The 13,295-nt window shown below is 37.0% G+C and overlaps 1 pseudogene; it reads left to right on the top strand.

The window, feature by feature from the left end:
• Window positions 1–2,407: 2,407 nt before the first annotated feature.
• On the top strand, window positions 2,408–7,287 carry LOC131687809 (putative nuclease HARBI1; annotated as a pseudogene).
• The last annotated feature ends 6,008 nt before the right edge of the window (window positions 7,288–13,295 follow it).

Genomic DNA, 13,295 nt, shown 5'->3' with positions numbered 1-13,295 from the left:
GGATGGAGAAATTTGTGACAATTTGTTACATGGGGGGAGTCAATTCTGGGCAATTTTTGCGTTACGTAATTTATGAATGGTACCTTTCGGCCTAGTGACCACTTCAGCCTAATGGCATTCGGCCGAACGACTTTCGGCCTACCGGCTTTCGGCCTAATGATCCAGCACCCACTGAAATTTATTAAATGATTTTGGTTATTAATCGAATAAGATATATCTAACCTAAAGATTGCTTACGAAAGCTTATTAGTCAAAGTGGAAAATTCGGGGTTTGATAGATTAAAATTCATTGGCGAATTGCACGCTCTTGAAAAAAGTTACATTTTCAATATCACCGTCAACCGTCCGATAGGTTCAATAGATATTGCTCCGTTATAATGTACACCATGAAACAATTTTGTTTTTAAAACGCTCTCGAAGATCCACGGTCACTTACTCAATTTGAAATAGTTTGCAATGAAAATTATAGAACATGTTGCATAAATGTTGCATTAAAATATGCAAATTGACTGAACATTCTAGCACTCTGAATCGTCAGAAAAAGCATACTTTAAGTCCTATCTCATTTCCCCCCATACAACTATAACAATTAAGACTTCAATTGTAATCAGCGACCTAAAATTACCCGATATTACCCAAGTAAAGTTATACATACAGGTTCAAAATCAGAGATAAAATCGCTTGCGAAATGTACCCCTTGCGAATAACAATCTGATGGATGTTTTCTGCTAGACCATCGCAATCTCATGAAAATGGGAGAGAACTGAGCTGTATAGTAGGCCTCTCTTATCGGCAAAAAAATTCTCTGAATGATGTTGCTTCACGGCTCAATAGTGCCTGCGAAGCATTGCACAGCAGATGGCTTCAAAGGAATATATGAGCAAGGAGAGAATATGCTTCGTAAAACCCGTTTGAAATATATTAGAGTATTAAAACCGGATATAAACTTCAAGCATAATAATCGGACTGGGACATTCCTTTGTAAGAGTCGGGTAAAAAACCTTCAGTAAAAAAACCGGAAAGAAATACATCCGATTCTTACAAAGTAGTTTTTGTTAGCCGACTTTTAATCTTGAACATCAAGATATACGGATGCTCCTACGAGCGATTTATTTATTTTTAAACGATTTTTATACCGGAGGTTCATCCTTGCCGAGTTTTAAGGGTGAGAACTTTTTAAGCGATTCTTATGCTGAAGGATTTCTGTCAGATTTTTATGCTTGAAATTTATTTCCGATTTTTATATTCCAATGTGTTTGAAACGGGTTTCGTGAAGCATGTTCTATCCTTGCGACTTTTATTTTCGGTCGCTCATATATTCATCATATATACACATTCACGAAGGTAAAAAATAGCCGAATACAGACTACACACGATGGGTGGTTTTGAGAGCAGTGGTAAGCATGCATACACTCGTGAGTGTTTGAGAGAATGAACTATGCCTGCTTCTATTCAGTGCTTCGATTTCCAAGCCCTGGTCTACGGCATGTCCGGACAAGCGTAAAGTAACTTGTTACTTCATGCTGTCGGAACCGACAAAAAGTTAAGTCACGGTAAACTTCCACACTAAGCATTTGCGACGTTGAAACTCATTGAATGAGCCAGTCGCAAATGCTTAGTGTGGAAGTTTACCGTGACTTAACTTTTTGTCGGTTCCGACAGCATGTAGTAACAAGTTACTTTACGCTTGTCCGGACATGCCGTAGACTCAGGTGATTCGCATTTCTAATGCCAAAAGACCCTGACTCCTACGGTAGCAGACAAAAAGTTAAGTCGCCGGTGAGCTCTAAGCTTGCATATAGGATCCTTCCACGCTTTTCTAAACTTTCTCCCTTCAACTCCTTGCTCTCCCTTGAGTACTATGGTTCTAAATATTGAAAAATATACTTCACCTTCCAGTCCCTTGCTAATTAAATGCCGTAACAACTTTTGACAAATTGACTCAATAGGTCTTTAACAAAAATGGTTAACAAAAAAATGGTAAAAATACAACCATTCCTGTTGTGGTAAGCCTCAAAATTTGTTCGGGAAAATTGTAGTTTTTATGGTAACTATACCTAACAACCTGTTCCATATATCGTTAACATTTAAACTATCCTAAGTGGAATGATTCATATGATTGAAGCATTCTTACTACTATTTATTTTTAAACTTTCAAGGGTTAATCGCTCTTGAATTTTCTAAATAAATTTTTTCACGGTATTGACGCCCGGATATTATAAATGTTATCGTACTAAAATTATTAAAAAACTATTGCTTGTAAGATTCTAAAAGCAGTAGTTAATAATAATTTTAGTACGATAACACTTATCATACATTTATAATACAGGTTTATCCGGGCGTCAAAACCACACAATAGTGTGAAATAATTTAGTCATAAAATCTAAGAGCGGTTAATCCTCGAATCATGGACATTGTGGAACATCTATTCGTGTCTTCATCGGAATCATCAACTTCCAGTGCATCCACCAGTTCATCTTCGGACGAATCATTTTTAGATTCATCGGATAGTGAGGGCGATTTAATTATGCTCGCCGCTGAACATAATCAAACAGCAGGACAAGAGAAAAAAATGAGAGTGGAAAATTTTATTGTTGATGTTGTTCACAAGTATAGGGGAACTGGTGGTAAAATGAACACGTTAAGCAAAGTCATTATTTTCTAACTAATAAGTGATAGAGATACTACAATCACCTTATACGTTTCTTGTTAGACATGTTTTGTACATATATGGTGAAAATATTTCGACATAAACACAAGTTTTCAAACATTATTCTGGATTTCAAAACATGTCCAAAAAAGAGACATGTTTATAGCGTGTGGGTAAAATGAACATGTGCTGGTGGTAAAATGAACACCTTCTAGTGACCTGCAAAATGTTCTGTATGTATGCAATGCTTAGCGTTGAAAAGCAATTTCCGAGCAATGCTGATGTCCCAGCGGCTCATGAGCATTGCATACACACAGGGCATTTTGTAGGCAAAAAAACTTGTCACGGAAAAATTAAATTTTCATCTAATACTAACCAATTTACAATTCTGTGACATGGAAACACATCTACAAGCTTGGGGTTATCCATAGGTGTTTAAACTTTAAGGATCTGTTCGAGAACAGTGAAGACATAGCAACTTGAATTTAGCAATTAATTTTGAGGCTTGGTACTTGGAGCAGCAAGATGGTTCATATTACCCCCACTACAACCTGTCCATTTTACCCCCTAAGACATTTTATTTTCAAACATCCGTTCCGATTGAGCCGATTTGTCCTGATCCCTACTTATTGCTGTGAAATATCTGCAAGAGGTTCAACTACTGTCATGTAACACCATTTTCACATTAAAATTAAAATTTCACCGCAAAAGACCTTATATTCTACATGCCGAATTTAACATTAGCGACAAACATGAATGCCGATTTTGGTTTTCATCATATTTATTTCACATTCGACAGCTTTTTATCAAAAGAAATTATTTCAATATCCTTTGAATACTTGGCAGGTCACGTTTCTGTGAAGTTTGTTCTAAATTTAACTAACATTGACTTGATTTGGCTACCTGTTCATTTTACCCCCCCCCCCTGTTCATTTTACCCACAAGTCCCCTACAGATGACGAGGTAAAGGAAAACTGCTTATCCTCTGTTAATCTATTTGATATTTGATTCGGAACAACAGTTAATTTGGAAATCGGTTTCGGAGTCGAAATCCGTTGTTGGTATACAGACAATATTCATATGGTATTGTGAAGGTTGAACGGATAATGTTGCAAAAACCGAAAACGAAAAGGCAGTTTTTTTCTCAACCGTGTATTAGATCTTTATAAAAACCAATCAGCAGTACTGTATTCTAAATAAGTTAAGTAAATTTATTTTCATGAAGATCTAACACACGGTGTGGTAAAACCTGCATGTTACAGTTCTTATAAAAGAAATGTATAGAATTCGCTGAAACTTTGAAGATTTTTTCCGAGGCTCGGAGGGCGAGTCTTATATATAAATCGACTTAGCTTGACGATTTGGGATGATGTCTGTGTGTGTATGTAACGGACAAAGAATCATTTGTGTTTCTCAACAATGACAAAGGCAGCAAATTTTAAATTTTTCAAATGTGTAGCTTATCGAAAACAGAGTTAACTACTTTTGCAATTTAAAGATGTTATTTGTTTCGATTTTCATTATAGAGATTTTATTCTAAGGGTCATTCGCCTTTTTTCAGACTAAAGAAATCTTTTTAGGAAAAATCTTTAACCTTATGTGTGGAGTTGGGAATCGAATCCAAGTTAGCTGCGTACAAGGCAATCGTTTTACCTACTACGCTATGCCCGTCCCCATAGATGTTATTTCTGGTCTTCGGTAGAATCACTAAAACGAATAATCCTAATACCTACCAACATAGTGGAACATGGATTATCACATTCTCTTATAAGATCGAAGAGAAATAGTACAGTTTTAGTCCGCTTCAGACTCCGGAGACCAGAAACTAGACGAAAGCGGATTCAATGGGAAATATTGTGCAATTGTAGTGACAATGACTGAAATGTAGTTATAGAAAAAAGTTAAATAAGGTTGGATAGACCATTGGACATGCATTGCGTATATAGCGGAACTTAATAGCATGAACCATTTATGAGCGTTCATCTCGATCGAAAAATAGTCATTGCAGGAATGAGAAAAACGCTGCTTTGTTTTTGATTTCTGCATTAAATATTTCACATAAGATTTTAAAATTCTTAGTTAAACTTAGTGAACTTAGTCGCACACGCAATAATATATTGCACGCATTTTGTAACGCAAATTAAAATGGGTACAAGAAAACCAATTTTCGGGAAAGTTTCTTATGCAATCACGAGAACATAACTAAAATTTGATAATATCGTTTAAGATTCACCAGCTTCGATAAAAAAAAGATTACAGCTTCAAACCACAGTAATAATAAAAATCTTAGCCCCCTCTAAGGGATTAAACTGCGCACGCCCATGCATTTTATATGTGTACCACATATACTGTCGCTTAACGTAGGATTGACCCATGTTCTGTGGGGTTCCATTTACACATGGGCCTATTCTGCATAGACCGGATTGCGTGTAGCAGCTGTATACATAATGTACAATGCATATGCTATAATTGCTTATATAATTATTTGAAATTGTGATTAAAAAGTTTGTAATGGATTTTTGTGATCTCAGTTTAAGTCCCACTTTCGTCTAACGAGGGAAGCTGCATATATGCTTATCAACGAATTCAGTGAATCTTCCTTTTTCAAAGTAAAAACTCGAGGAGGTAGGAAGGAGATAAGTCCAGAAACGCAGTTTCTTTGTTTTCTATGGTAAAGAATAACATATGTTTTTATAAAATATTGCAACAATTACTTATCAATATATATTACAGGTTTGCAGCTAACAAGAACACTTACAGGGAAGTTTCAAATTTGTTCAACATTTCTCTATCTTCAGCACACCGTATACTTACCAATATCCTGGAGTTTTTTTTTTCAATATTGCTAAAAACCATATCAAATTTCCTGAAACCGAGGAAGATAAGCTGGCTACCGCCCTTCGTTTTCAAAAGGTATACATAAAATCTACCCATGTGACCATTAGTATGAACCCATTGTATAATATTTGCACTAATGTAGCAAACCCAGCTTCAGCATTTATATTTATATTTGCATCGCATATGCATACAGGCACAGCCGAAATGTAGTATTATCGTCAGCTCTATATACGTATATAAAGTTGATATAACGCATACACGCTTCAAGAATCTTTAAAGTATGTATACTTTACATAAGCATTTAGAGGTGCTATAGTACACATAAAAAGCCAATATAATGCTAATGCAATGTTGTAAATATTGCGGAAAATGTCAGCCAGTGCCGGTAGCAGACTTTCGAATTCGATAATTATGTATTAGTGCTATGTAATAGAACTAGTAATGCAGAAAACGGGCTGAGTCTCTGCACATTAGTTATATAATATTTCGCATTTTCTGGCATTATATCAGCATTAAATCAGAATAGAACAAAACTGCTTTTAAGAACTGCCCTATAGGCAGATCTTAAGCAGATATTAGGCTACGTTACAATGCTTATTGGTTTCTTGGGTACATAGCATGCTAATATTTAACTTGACTGCAATGTAAATGGGTTTTTGCTACGACATTAGTGCAATTGTGTAGCCAATATTGTTCAACGGTCTAATGCTTTACTTGAGAAGCGCATCATACATATTTTTATTTTCAGACTTCAAAAATGCCGAACGTACTTGGATGCATAGATGGCTGTTATATAAATATTAGAAAACTTGCGAATAAGATGGCACTGACGTACATCAACCATCACGATACGACATCCATGACTCTTCAAGGCCTTTGTAATTCTGATAAAAAATTCATAGACGTTTTCATCGGGAGCCCTAGCCGCATGCATGGTGCACGGATTTTTGAATTGTCGTTCCTTAATGAAAAAATCCAGCATATTTGCGGGCAGAAGTACCACCTTCTGGGAGATGCTGCATATCCACTTCGCGAATACATGCTTGTTCCTTTCAAAGATTTTGGGAAACTGAACAAAAAGCAAAGAAACTATAACACAATATATTCGCAAACAAGAGTCTGCATCGAAAATGTATTTGGTTTGCTGAAGGGACGATTCAGACAATTGATAAGGCTAGATTTTTTCGATGTGGAACGAATGGCAAAATTTGTTCTGGTATGCTGTGTCATGCACAATATATGCAGAGATTTGAATATTACCCTCGAAAATATCCCGGACTCTGAGCCGACGGAAGACCTACAAGAACAGCATGACAATTACTGTGATCCAGAGAGACGAAATGCAGTACTTCGAAGACTTGGTGAAATTAAAAGAAATGAAATTTTAAATTTACTACGACGAATAATTATATTAAAATGGAATTACGTGGTATTCTCATTCAGTTTATCCAATAGTGCCTTCTGTAAAGCTATTTTTTGTCGTAATAATTCCAACTTCTGTTTTTCTATCTCCAATTTCTCATCGTGCCTTTTCTGCTTCGCTTCCATCCGTTCCTTATGCATTATTTCGCGCGTTTCTTTGCGCTTTTCGCGGTCATAGAGCAATTGCTCCATTAATAGCACGCTATGCGCCCTTTGTCGTTTAGCAGGAGGTGTTTCTACAGACTCCCTGGATTCCTCCTCAACATCAAACGAACTCTCCGGCCTGTCAAGGGTTCTTGGGCGAACCACGGATGTCGGTTGTGGACGAATTGGTTTGTACACTACTCTGTCTTGCCCCAACATCACAGCTGGTATGATGGATTCATCCTGCTGAATGATTTCGTTCATTTCCAATTCGTATAGATTGTCCATTTTCTGTGAACCACTGGTTTTATTATTCTTAATAATAGCTTTGGTCCGCTTGAGAACGGTTTTGTAGCGGTTCTCGGTTTGGACATATGTAAGCTTCTTATTAAATTTGTCGTTAATTAATTGAGCAATGCACTTCCACATTTCCTTTTTTTGGATGCTTTTTCATTGGCCCGACGTGGTTGATTTCTGTTTTATAAGCATCCAGAAGAAACTTCGTCTCGCCCTCAGACCAAGCTACGATCCCTCCATCTGCAGCACACGCATCAACGGGTTGTTCAATGGCTATTTGCTCCTCGTTACTGTCTGGCATTTCGACATCAGGAATATCGGAAATGCCTTCCAGCAAAGAGGAGCTCTGCGATGAAGCAAAATTTAGGAAACGTGGTGATGATTGAGGGATTGATGATAAATGGATAGGATTGATGGTGCGCGGTGACAAAGTGGGTAACTGGGATGTAGTGAGGTTTTGGGAAGATGTGGATGGTTGGTTGAGAAATACTTCAGAGGGAGTAAATTGTGATAGGGTAGTGGAGGTTGGAACATTTGGGGAAGTTGATCTATTGGGTATTGAAGGCTGAGCAGAAGATGTTGGAGGATGGATATCTTGAATACGGTAAAAATCGGCAGCCTCCTGAGGATCGATTGCAAACAAGTTATTCCTATCGAATAAAAATAAAGTAGTAACTAATAACTATAGTACAGATACTTGATATCCATACGTAGCGTTTAAATTCTTTTTAAACTTTATTTCTTGGATAGTGATGTAAAAGAATAGAAAAGATCATAAAATCTGTAAAAAATCATGAAAATGTGGTTATTCAAGAAATAATCGCAACCCTTTGAATCAACTTGAACAACATATTATATTTCTGCCTTTCTCATATAGAAAGGTTATGCAATCACTCTGAAAACGTCAACCTAATCCCGGCCCGGAGGGCCGAGTGTCATATCCCATTCGACTCAGTTCATCGAGATCGGAAAAAGTCTGTATGTTTGTGTGTATGTGTGTGTATGTATGTATGTGCGTATGTGTCAAATAATGTCACTCATTTTTCTCAGAAATGGCTGGACCGATTTGCCCAAGCTTAGTCTCACATGAAAGGTGCAACCTTCCCATCGGTTGCTATTGAATTTTGGATCAATCGGAATTCTGGTTCCGGAATTACGGGTTTAAGAGTGCGAGAAATTTCTCGTATAAACTATGGGAAAAATTAAAAATAGAATTTTTATTTTTGATGCTAAATTTCTTCAAGGTGCATAAGGTTTCTGGATTTTAACAGGGGCGTAGTTGATGGTTTAAGGAGAGGGGTTACACCCCCCCCCCCCTACTATTCACTCCCCTCCCTTAAAAATCTCCTTAAATCACCCATCAGACCACCACCCCATCCAGCCCTCATACCCCTCCCCTTCACCCCATCATCTTTAAACCACCTCTATATCACAAAGCATACCAATTTAAGCTGGGGAGTCGTTCGTTCATGGGACTTTCGCCCTCCTCACATACCCACCCCCGCATAACAAAATGAGTTAGCAAGCAGATAACATTGATCTAATGCTGATTAGGCTAATGAAGTACGATATTTTTTTGTTTCAAGTGTTTCACCGTCGACACGTAGCTCATCAAGTTCGTGGCTGGCAAGCCATTGTATATAAGTGCAAAGTGTACTAAGAATGTAATGGACATTTCCACAATTATGTTGAACATAAAAAGCCTCCGTGCCATAGTTTAGAGAAATGAGAAAGGCACAATTGCACCGCTAGGTGGATTAAAACAGGTTTTTTCCTAACTACGGCACTTAACCTAACTTGATGAGGTCTGTGGTTAGCATATGATGCAATCGGACTTCCTCCGAGGAACTGCCTGCGTACTGATGAAAACCGTCATGAACGAATTTGAAGATATTGATTTACAACTGGTGTGTGATTACCTTCTCACGGTAGCAGTAGGATCTACGCAGCGGTCGATATATGAAGGAAACGATCGGGTTTGTACGCAATAGCACCAACCAGCTGCAGGGAGTGTACTCTAACGATAATCAGAATTATCTACCAACACGGCTCAATAAGCAGAAGATTATAACTTACCGGTACCAGCTGATTACCAAAACAGTCAACACAAAACTAGTAAGAACCAGTAATATAGCTATTCCAACACAACTCGCGGAATCCAAACAGCAAAAAAATCTATGCGATATCGGCAACAATTGTATACACAAAGCAAACAGTACTTTCGCCTTGAATTTTGACGTTCTTATGTTTGTATACCGCATATGAGAGGATGGAATGAGGAAACAAGATAACTGATGTTTCGACGTTACATCTTTCATGGTTTCTGTTTTCTTATTCATATCAATGAAACAGCTAACGCACTCTCGTGGAGAGTAGTTTAACTGTGAACTTAAGTAGCTGATGTTAAGGGGTTATATACAAAGTTGTGGCGAAAAATCGAAATGAGTTCGTCATTTTTTCAAAGCGTTTTGCGCAAATTTTATTTGAAAAAGCAAAAGACAGATCGTTGGTAGCACTATCGAAGATAGAAAACAACAAGTTGAATTAAAAAAATATTCAAGGTTGACGGAGTTATGGTCGATCCCCCGAAAAGTGTTTTTGGCAGAGGGTTACGGTAAACGTTCTCCAAGCCGAACCACTCAACTGAAATCTAAAAACTAAAAAGATTATTGAAGGAAAATGTATTGTGGTGTACTTTTATGGATCGATTTCCCAATAAATTTTTTTTTTCCTGCGAATAAAACATGTTGACCAAAAATTTACTTTTGTAGTGTTCAAAATTTTAAACAAAAATTCATTGCAAAGAATCGATTTTTTTTGTTGAAAAAGAAACCGTTCAAGTACACAAGAATGTAAATACAAACAATTTAAAACAAAGTTAAGGTAAATCGGATGAATAGTTCTTCAGATATCACGTTCACAGCAACGGTTCTTTTCAAAATACTTCATCCCGAGATAATTGCGTTTAAAGTGTTGTGTTAACTTCATTCGCGGAAGAACCGGCGCGCTGCAAACGGCTGTAATTTGAAATCTAGTGCTCCGATCCGGATGAAATTTCGCACAGATATTTTCCAAAGTATGTAGTTTTAGAATATTCAATAAAAAAATTTCGATTTTTTTTAGTTCCAACTTTGTATATAAACCCTTAACTCAACTTCAAATGAAATTGTTTCTAAATTACAGATTAAATCTCGTTTGTACTGCAAGTAATGTTAAGTACATTTTCCAATGTGTTTATGTTGCATTACATTTAGTGTTGCAGAAGTTTAGAACAATATTGTGTTTTAGACCATACTAACTAACTTTGCATAATTTCAAACAGTTTTATTATTTAGGGTGATTTGTAATCTGTTCCACGAATAAGTAGGTTTTTAGATAGCGCAAGAAAAGAGCTGTCAGTTTTCCAAATAGATATATAATTATATAATTTTTTTGTAGGTAATATCCACAAACTAATTCAATTTTTGGTTTTTGACTTAAGTGTCAATAACTTATTTAACTGGTGGTATCCAACGAGAAAAAATTATCTAAAATGGTGAGTGAAGCTAAGCAATTATGTGAAAAAAAATCCCCCAGAGGCGAGATTCGAACTCGCAATCTTTGAGACTCCAGCCCAATGCATTAATCTTTAAGCTATCCCTGGGTAAGTCAAAAACCAAACATTGAATTATTAGTTTAATTCGAACGGCGGGTTCGCTCTTGTCATACCTCTGTTCACTGGGCAAGGGACCAGAAATCGACAGTCTTCATTAGCTCTGTCACCCACCGAAGTACGATGGGTAATGAACTAAAAAATTAGACATCAGACGATAATAAAAACCCGGGCCTTGGTATCTGGCGGGAAATTAAATAAATCAAATGTGTTGGGGTGATCAGCTGCCGTTGTGTGTGATTCTCGCTTTGCAAGCAGGGTACGATCACCGTCGCCAGTGGGATAATCATATGTTATTTCTGGGATGTCACCATACCCAGGGATAGCATAAGGGTTAGTGCATTGGGTCGGAATCTCAAAGGTTGCGAGTTCGAATCTCGCCTCTGAGGGATTTTTTTCACATGATTACTTAGCTTCACTTACCATTTTTGAAACAAAAATTGTTTTTAAATGCTTTTTTTATAAAATATGCGCTTTGGATAAGTTCTCGGTGACGCACGCGTGTCCAGTTGGCATGAATATTAACAGTGCAAAAATAAAAAGAATCAAATACAATAATAAAAAAAATCGATAAGAAAAGTAAAAAACGAAACACTTCACCAGTTGGCTCCTGATGAGCTGATAGGTGAATTGATCCTTCGTTTGTTTTATCCGTCACCCGCGTGACCTTCACCTGGTGTATAACTCGTCTAATGGCGATTTCGCTTGAACCTGAAACTGAGTCAGGTTCTAACCCCAACCGCTGTCAGTTCATACATTTTGACAGCAGTTGGAACTGACTCAGTTTCGCCCAAACAAAAACCACATAAACAAACTTGTCTTACAGGTAAGAAAACTGTTTAGCACCGCACTACACTGCACTGCCTGACACAATTTAACGTTTATAATGTTTATACTACAGCCCTTGCTGGGATAAACACCTTCACCGATATCGCCTAACTCAAGGTAATGTTACAACAAACAACGCGCGTGTGTAACGAAGGAGCACTCGGTTACGAATGTTTCTAACTCTTATATTGTGTATTATAGACTTATAGACCATAAGTCTTTACCTCCATAGTTTTTGAATGACTTGAAAAAACAATCTCTTTCAACTGGGCATCCATGAGTATATAACGACTAAGAGATTACTGTTTACGATTATAAAACTGAAGACTTATGTTCAAAAACGTTCATGGATGACTTATAACAATCGTGAAATCAATTCAATATTGAATTCCCTAAACCTCAAGGAGTGTATACAATATTCCTTGGTTGGGTATTTCGGACCTTTGTTTGATTTGCTTGGGAATGTCCATACACAATCTAGTAAAAGAAACTACCTAAAGCAAATATGAGTGCGGAGTCGAAAAATCGATTAAGAGAAGTATTCACTAGCGCCGCATAGTAGGAGTCCTAATCTTCTAAACTAGACTAACCTTCGTGCAATCCTTAGCCTCCAAAAGAACTATGCTGAAGACCATTCTTAATTATCATGATATTGAAATGCAAAAAATAAAAGAAATTGCATGTTCACTAGCGCCGCCCAGCGGATGAAATCCGAATGAATCTTCTTCCATCCCCAACTTTATCGAGAACAACATCGACCTAAACCATAAAACCTTTGAGATAGAACATAATTTTCCAAATACTACGCTAGGCTATTATGTACTTTAGCGCAGCCTAGTGGACGAATCTAAAAATGAATTATTCATTTACGTGCAGCATTTGATCTATTGATGAATATTGTCAAATTTAGTCACTAGCGTTGCCTGGCAAGTTAATTCCAAAAATAATCCATAGGTATACGGGTTGATCTTGGCCTACTGAAAAACTTTTCTGAAAAGATCATATCTTTCAATTAACAGAATATTGACATATACCATTATATTATGTGCTGTGTGTGCTCACTAGTGCCGCATAAAGAATTCCAAACTAATCGGTCACCATCGCAACGTTGCGATAATTACATGATCTACGGAAATCGTTTTTGTAGGATTCCTTTCAAGCGGCCCAATTAACCGTGCATTATGAGACACAACTCTACATGTTGTCCGGTTCATTTTCCCGTAAAAGTTGGTACCACAATGAATCAAATTGTTCAAAACCGTTTTGATCAACATATTAGGGTCTGCACTCCGGTTGTCCGCGGTTTGACTGCGCCGTATAACAATATTTTAATATATTTTATGATTGTACCTAATGATTAATCCGCTTAGAGCAAACCTTATTTCTTGTTTAAGTGCTTTATTTTGTAAATAAACAAACATCAGCTGTTAAATGACAGCTCGGCCATCTACACGCACACATTCA

Source organism: Topomyia yanbarensis, chromosome 3, assembly GCF_030247195.1.
Source record: "Topomyia yanbarensis strain Yona2022 chromosome 3, ASM3024719v1, whole genome shotgun sequence".
Classification (NCBI taxonomy): domain Eukaryota; kingdom Metazoa; phylum Arthropoda; class Insecta; order Diptera; family Culicidae; genus Topomyia; species Topomyia yanbarensis.
The sequence above is the reverse complement of the archived record's forward strand: the minus strand, read 5'-3'. Positions and strand labels throughout refer to the sequence as shown.